Below are 7,123 nucleotides of genomic sequence, written 5' to 3'. Positions count from 1 at the left end.
CGTCCGTGCTTTACCACCATTAACGAGCGCTCCGAAACGCTGTTACGAAACGCGCGCTGGCCGCGTTTCGCCAAATCAAGGCTGCGGCGCGCAGAGGTTAAAGGAAGTTGCTAGAGGTCAGAGGATGAGTCAGCAGCTGCGCTTGGGCTCCGCTCCGGCCTCTTCCCCCGTTTTCCTTTCATTAAAAGACATTGGTAGCTTGAGTCCAAGATACAAGTTGGTGGGGAAAAAGACATGTAGTTTTTTAAAATCCATGCTGGTTTATCAATCCACTAGTGTCTCCCAGACGTTCCCATACATCTGTTACCAAAATAACCTGCTTTGGTTCGACATTACTTCCGTTTTATTGACGGAAATTAGACTACGGATACTACGAGACTGCCCACTTACACAGCAGCTCTGGGAGATGGCGGGGGGTAACAACAGACTCCTGCTCTCCTGAGGCCAAACCCTCGTCATAAGGTATATTACTATGCATGATTCGAGACAAAGCAAATAAACACACGATTCAGAAATAATCAATAGGATTTCAGAAACTGATGGCGGGTTTCAAGGTTTTGCAACTGTGGGGATTTTTCCAAGAAAACCATTTCTCCTGATCCCGTTTTCACCATCATCCCTATCGTGAACATGTCCTAAATCCTGTATGAGAGCTTTTGCTGTAATTTTTATCTACAACAGTTCTGACTTTAGGCACGCTAACATAGTTGTGTCAGAAAATAAGGAAAAAAAAAGTTAACTATTACAATTTAAATAGCAATGGTTCCATAATATTTAGAGTACTCCGCAAGTTTTGTGTCCCATGAACCATGCTGTAGTGGCCACTAGAGGGAACGCTGGTTTTACTGTTCCCACAGGTCTACAAAGGTAATGCAATTGAAAAGAAAAAAAAAAATAATTAAATCTCACACACCGAAATTGTACTGAACATCGAAACACACTTGGTATGCAGATGTCATTGGCTTTTCCAAGAAGTAATGGTTTGCCTCTTAGTAAAGTCATTGCTATCTGTAGGCACCGTTTGAAAAGAGAGACTACTTTCAAAAACACGCAGTATCTTCTGCAGCATGAAGGGGAAATTATTACTTTTTTACATGTATATGTGCAAGTTTAGCTTAAAAAAGATAAAAAGAATAGAAAAAGCAATGCCATGGAATTTAACTAAAAATTTTCTGTGCTTAATCACATAACAAGCCAACCCTTTATAGATCATTTTCCCAGTTTGAAAACACAAGATTGTTATTTGAACAAATGCCTCTAGGAAAAATCTGAAGATTAATGTTGAGATTCAACTATTAAGTGACTAGACAGCTTATTATAATATCAGCTGTCTAACCCTACATCCCACAAGCTCAGATTTTTCCTATATTTAGAATTCAGGCTTTTCCTAAATAACTGACACATCTTTATATAAGAAAGCTTTCATGGCATCCTCTCTCTAAAATACATTTTCTAATAAATTGAAAACAGATAAAACCAGGAATCATCTTTTTAGACTACTGCACAATAAAATGAACTTAAAAGCTGTGTTCCTCCCCTTCCCCTTTCTCTTTTGATCTCCCTTATACATCTAAACAGCCTTTAGGCTCTTTGGAGAGAGACCCAAGCTTGAGTTTTTAATGAATTTTACTGCAGACCCTGCATTTCCAGATCGAGGTGTGGCAGAAGACCTGTGTATGCAGATGTCTCCATTCTGCAAACAGGCTACTCTGCTTGTGGTACAGTCACTTGCAAGGCAAAACTCACAGTTTACTCTTCTGAAAGCTCCGTCTGCCGCAGCGTGGAAAGTGGAGAGTGCAGAGGCCAGATCAAGCAGCTAGAGAAGATACAAAATCATGTCTCAAGCCCCATCGGATTCTTTAGAAAAAGCCTGGTGGCCTACAGGTTCATACCTTGTTATGGAGGACGTTTCCGCCCCACTATGTACTTTTTCTACCCGAAACACAAAGCATTTTTCTCAAACTAAATGTTAAATTTATTTGCCATGAAGGTTCACAGTTCTCTACAAAAACTTACGCATGAGTGTTAGGTGTGAAGCCCAGTCCTATGAGATCCACTGGCCCAGATTGCAGATACAGGTCTAGACAAGTAAATACCACTGCTGAATTAGAGCTGGGATATTACACCACCTACAACATACCCAGAAAGCACAAAAATGTGAATCCTACCTTGGACTGAGATTTAAATCTTGTAAAGATGAGTGACTGAATTGTTTTGAGATTCTGAAAATAGACACGTAACAGCTTTCTTATTTTCAAATCTACCCTTTCTCCTTTGCATGTGGTACATTAGCGTTTACTCAGTGAGGGTGTAAGAGAAAATGAATGAACCAACAGTCTGTGCAGTAGATGGCAGCAGGACACATAAAAGTGTATCAAAGCTTACTTACTAACCTCCTTGGTTGAAGTCAAATATGTATCTTCTAAACTTCAGAATTAACATTATGTCAATTCCATACTCCTTGCTCTGTATGCCTAGTCTCTAATTAAATCACTACTCCCCCTCCACACACCCTACCTCACCTTACTCCATGCCCAAAATGAATGGGTGCTCAGAGAATGAATCAATACTGTGTAACATGGACATCGCTGGTAGCTTTGCTGATTCAGTTGCTTCCACCTTTGTAAGAGAGGTGGAAAATAAGGTGAGGGATTGGGAAGGGCTGATTGTGAGTTCTTGTCACATTATGGATGGCTACCAAGAAGCACAAAATTAGCAGGAGAGACTACACAAACAGAAATTAAAGATACAGATAAATTTGCATCCTAGCTATTTACCTCTTAAAATTTCCAGCCACAAAGTTGAGAATCCACAAGGTAGATTTAAAAAGGGCATAATATTACAGTCAAAGTCGTATTAGTAAAATATATATTATATATTAGGTTTGTGCCTACCTCTACTTTTAATCTCTCCTGTCTAAAGCAGCTTACAACACAGCTGCTACTGCTGACTCCAAAATACAGCATATCGTGATTTTAATTCTGCTACAGAAGTTTTCATATCCACATGTAGACATCCACCCTCAGCAATTAACTAATTACTCCCCAGACATCAGAGCAATGCTGCTCATCAGAGCTTCCACTTCTACCCAACACAACAGCCTCTGTTCTGCAGCCATTCTGCCAGACTCTGTGGGAAAAGCCCACGCTGGAACAATCTGATGGATAAGGACTGGATTCCACAGGAAGGACTCACATTGGAGAAGTTTGTGGAGAACTGTCTCCCATGGGAAGGAACCCCACCCTGGAGCACAGGGAAGAGCGTGAGGAGTCCTCTCCCTGAGGAGGAAGGAGTGGCAGAAACAATGTGTGACACACATTGTGTAACTGACCACAATTACCATTCCCTGTCCCCCTGCACCTCCTACCACTGGAGGTAGAGCCAGGAAGAAGGGAGGGGTAGGAGAAGGTGTTTTTTAAGATCTGGCTTTGTTTCTCATAATGTTCTCTGAATGTGGCTGGTAATGAATTAAATTGATTTGTCCCCAATCCGAGTCTGTTTTGCCCGGGGTCATGGTTGGTGGGTGATCCCTCCCTGTTCTTATCTCGAACCTCAAGCCTTTTGTTATATTTTCTCCTCCTCATCTCACTGAGGTGGGAGGACTGAGCGAGCAGCTGCATGGTGCTTAATTGCCGCCTGGGGCTAAACCACAACAGGCACAGGACATCTCCTACGATGGATATAACCATACAGATGCAGCCAAAAACTAAAGGCACAGCGAAGCTAAGGTTGCTTAAGATAGACACATCACCTTACTCCACAAGGACAAAGCAACAAAGAGAAGATATAGCTTGGTGAGAAGTTGGATGGCTTTTTTAAAAGACATTTATCAGAACTGAGTTTCCAGCATCTTCAGAGATGTGGAGGAGCAGGTGTCAGAGGCTTGCTCAGCTGCCAGGGAATTAGTCCTCCACAGAGAGACTTGCACAGAGCATCATCCTTTCCCAAAACTTCATAGCTGCTCAGCTGAAGTAATTCAATACCTTCAAAGAAGAAAGGACAAAGTATCGATACCATGTCATGATGCTATTTTTAGGTCTTCCTAATTTAATTTACCTCAATAAGAAAAGGTTGAGTCAGCAGATACTGCCACAACGGACTAGCATAACCTAGTGTCAGAGTTTTTCACATGGTTTTGACTGGGCACAGTTTCCTTTATGTAGTAGTTTGGCCTTTGTCCCTTCTCTGTTCCCCCATACACACACATATGCCTCTACTGGTTCTAAAGAAGAAATACAACTCTACCCACGGCATCACACAGCCATGGCAACGCCATTACTGCACTCCAGCTCAGCTTGATTCGCCGTCGTAGAAGGGACAGGGACGAGACAAAATGCATGAGGAAGAAAGAGTCTCTGCCCAGTCAACCAGACCACTCTGTCCCAGAAAGGACCTGGCGAGTCACTTGCCTTACATCCCCTTACTGCCACAGGCTCTTCGCTTGGCTGTCAGAATAAAGATAATTTAGAGGGAAAGAGAGAAATGAGGTGAAGGAAGAGACAATGTTAAAATGTAATTTTCTTCAGACATTTCATATCCTACCAAGATTATTCAGCTTCCCTTCGGTCCGTAAAGTGAGAATGTTCAGCCTGTTAAGAATCTTTCTGAGCCAAAAAGTAGATTAAGAACTTGGAAACAGCCTTCGTATACCTGAAGGGAATACAACTCCCAGAATGTTTTGAAAATGATCCAAAATTTTGTAAGACAGTCAACAGCACAGATCTGTACATACTCACCATACAACGAGGCAATTCCTCCCAGAGAAAACTGCAGAAATACTTATTTGAGAACTACAGACACAGGAAAGTGTCTTAGAAACTCAAAAAAATTACACATTTATAACCATGATACATATGAATGGATAAAAAGAGCTTTGAACTAACATAAAAACTTTAGCAAGAGCATGTAAGAATGTCCATGCTGTGGCAAACTGACTTTCAGCAAAGCACTTTGTTCAGCAAAAGCTATCTGATGCAGTAAGCACGTGAAAAAAGACAATTAGGAACTTCATGTGCCAGGTCTGTGTAGGATGACCAGCAGATACTGATTTTGCACATCTGGGAACTCTTGATATTGAAAAATAATAATGTTTGCTATGGAAAGTTTGCCATAAACTACAAAATCACACAAATCGTGATGTAACTATCCTAGAGTCACCTTACAGAAAGCGTAAAGCACCACACATTTCAAACAAAACCACCAAACCAAAACCAAACCTCCATTCCAGCAAAGACCCGAAGAGTCTTTACTGAATACAAAAGACAACATGAGGAAAGAAGATGGAGTGACAGTAGCTTAGGTTGTAGGTGGTTTCACAATGCTTTTCCCAGCTTTGCCCCAAGATTTCCACAATCGGTCACTTCTGGATCTCAAACAGGAGAGAGAAGAGGAGGAGAAGAGAATGATTTCAGAAGTGTTTATTACAGATGAACTTGAATGAAATCTCATGAAGCACAAACAAATGACATTTTAAAAGTGATGACATCAGCACTAGGAGCAAGGAAGCTTGCTTTCCTCGGAGTTTGTCTTGTGATTGACTGAGGGCTGTGGTCAAATTTTTTTTTCCCCATGGTTAAGGCATTAGTAAACAGTTGCTGCCATGTGGATTCTCTTTTGCTTAGTAACATGTGAGCCCATTAATGTCTTTCTTTAAAGGATTTCTCTCAGGATTTTCTCTCCTTACCCAGCGGGGCATATTTTCAACAAACTCATTGGAACTTCGCTGCCCTCACCCACCCTTTAGAACTTAGCCATCTGTCAAATTCATTTAAATCATCTGCAGAATTATAAATCACTGGTGACGTTGGGGAGAGAGGAGAGAAACGAACACATATGTGCCAAGTAGTTGTCAAAGTCCTGTTCCTTTAGCGACCCAACTACAAGCAAGGACAATAAAAATCTTTAGAAGCATCAGGTTATCTAAGTATGGACACAGATAGTCTCATAAGGTAAACATGACAAAGTATTGTTTAAAATTATTAGAACTATCTACCTTTTTTTAAAGGTCATTAAAAGCAGTGACTTGGTATGATTTCCTTCTTAAGATGAACACTCACCACATTTATGACCCAAAGACTGACTGGCATGTTTGAAATGTACATAGGAATAGATCCAGGAGAAATCTCAAGTGCTGACTGATGAAGGATATAATGATTTGGACAAAACTTACAAAGTGACAATTTATTACTGTTGCTTAAACCCTCTTGAACTGACGAACAAAGAAAATTCCAGAAATCATCCAGTCCCCAACAGCAACACAATAAAACTGCTGCAACATGAGGCTATCCTTTGGGACTCAGAAAATCCAAAGTCTCTGATTATCTTAAATTTGTCACTTCACAGCTTCTCCCCAGCTATAACCTACAAGCAAATCATCAAATACGAAGTAGCTATGACAATTACCACACCAACACGTCATCTATTCTGAGTAGACAGAGCATCTGCATAACATCATTTATGAAAATCAACATGAAAGTGTTAAGAATTATGAATGTTTTAATAAATGAATATAAATAGGTCATCTGTAACTTCATGATAATGGAATTAAAACACAACAATATCAATAAGCATAGGTTTTTATATATAAAAGTGTTGTTTATTGTAAGGAAACTTTAAATATAACCAACAATATTGAAAATATTGTGACTGGCATTTATGGCCTCGATTGTAGTTTACTGCCATACAAGTAAATCCTAGCATTTTTCTTAATCACATCAAGCTAGTGCAAAATACAGGTAGCTTTTAGAGATTAAGCATATAGAATGACAAGAGTGTAGATTTTCATTACCTGATATTTCCTTCTTGTATAACAGGCTTCTCTTTTTTCCATAAATCAAAGTACAAAGGCAAGTTATCATATGTGCGATTATTCATACCAGGTGTCCAGGTTAAAAAAATGACATTTGTAAATTTTGCTCAGATTGTATTTTGTTAGGAATCTGACTTATAATTTATACCCAACTGTATGATATAAATTATATATTGTTATCACATTATATAATCATAATTTCATATACAGGTATGATTATATAAATTGTCAGAACATACCACCGTAGGATAATTACATCAACATACACAAACATATGGCGTTAGAAAAGTCATTATCTAAGAAGGAAAGATGCTG

The sequence above is a fragment of the Tauraco erythrolophus genome, chromosome 4 (assembly GCF_009769465.1).
Source record: "Tauraco erythrolophus isolate bTauEry1 chromosome 4, bTauEry1.pri, whole genome shotgun sequence".
Classification (NCBI taxonomy): domain Eukaryota; kingdom Metazoa; phylum Chordata; class Aves; order Musophagiformes; family Musophagidae; genus Tauraco; species Tauraco erythrolophus.
This window is presented reverse-complemented; position numbering follows the sequence as displayed.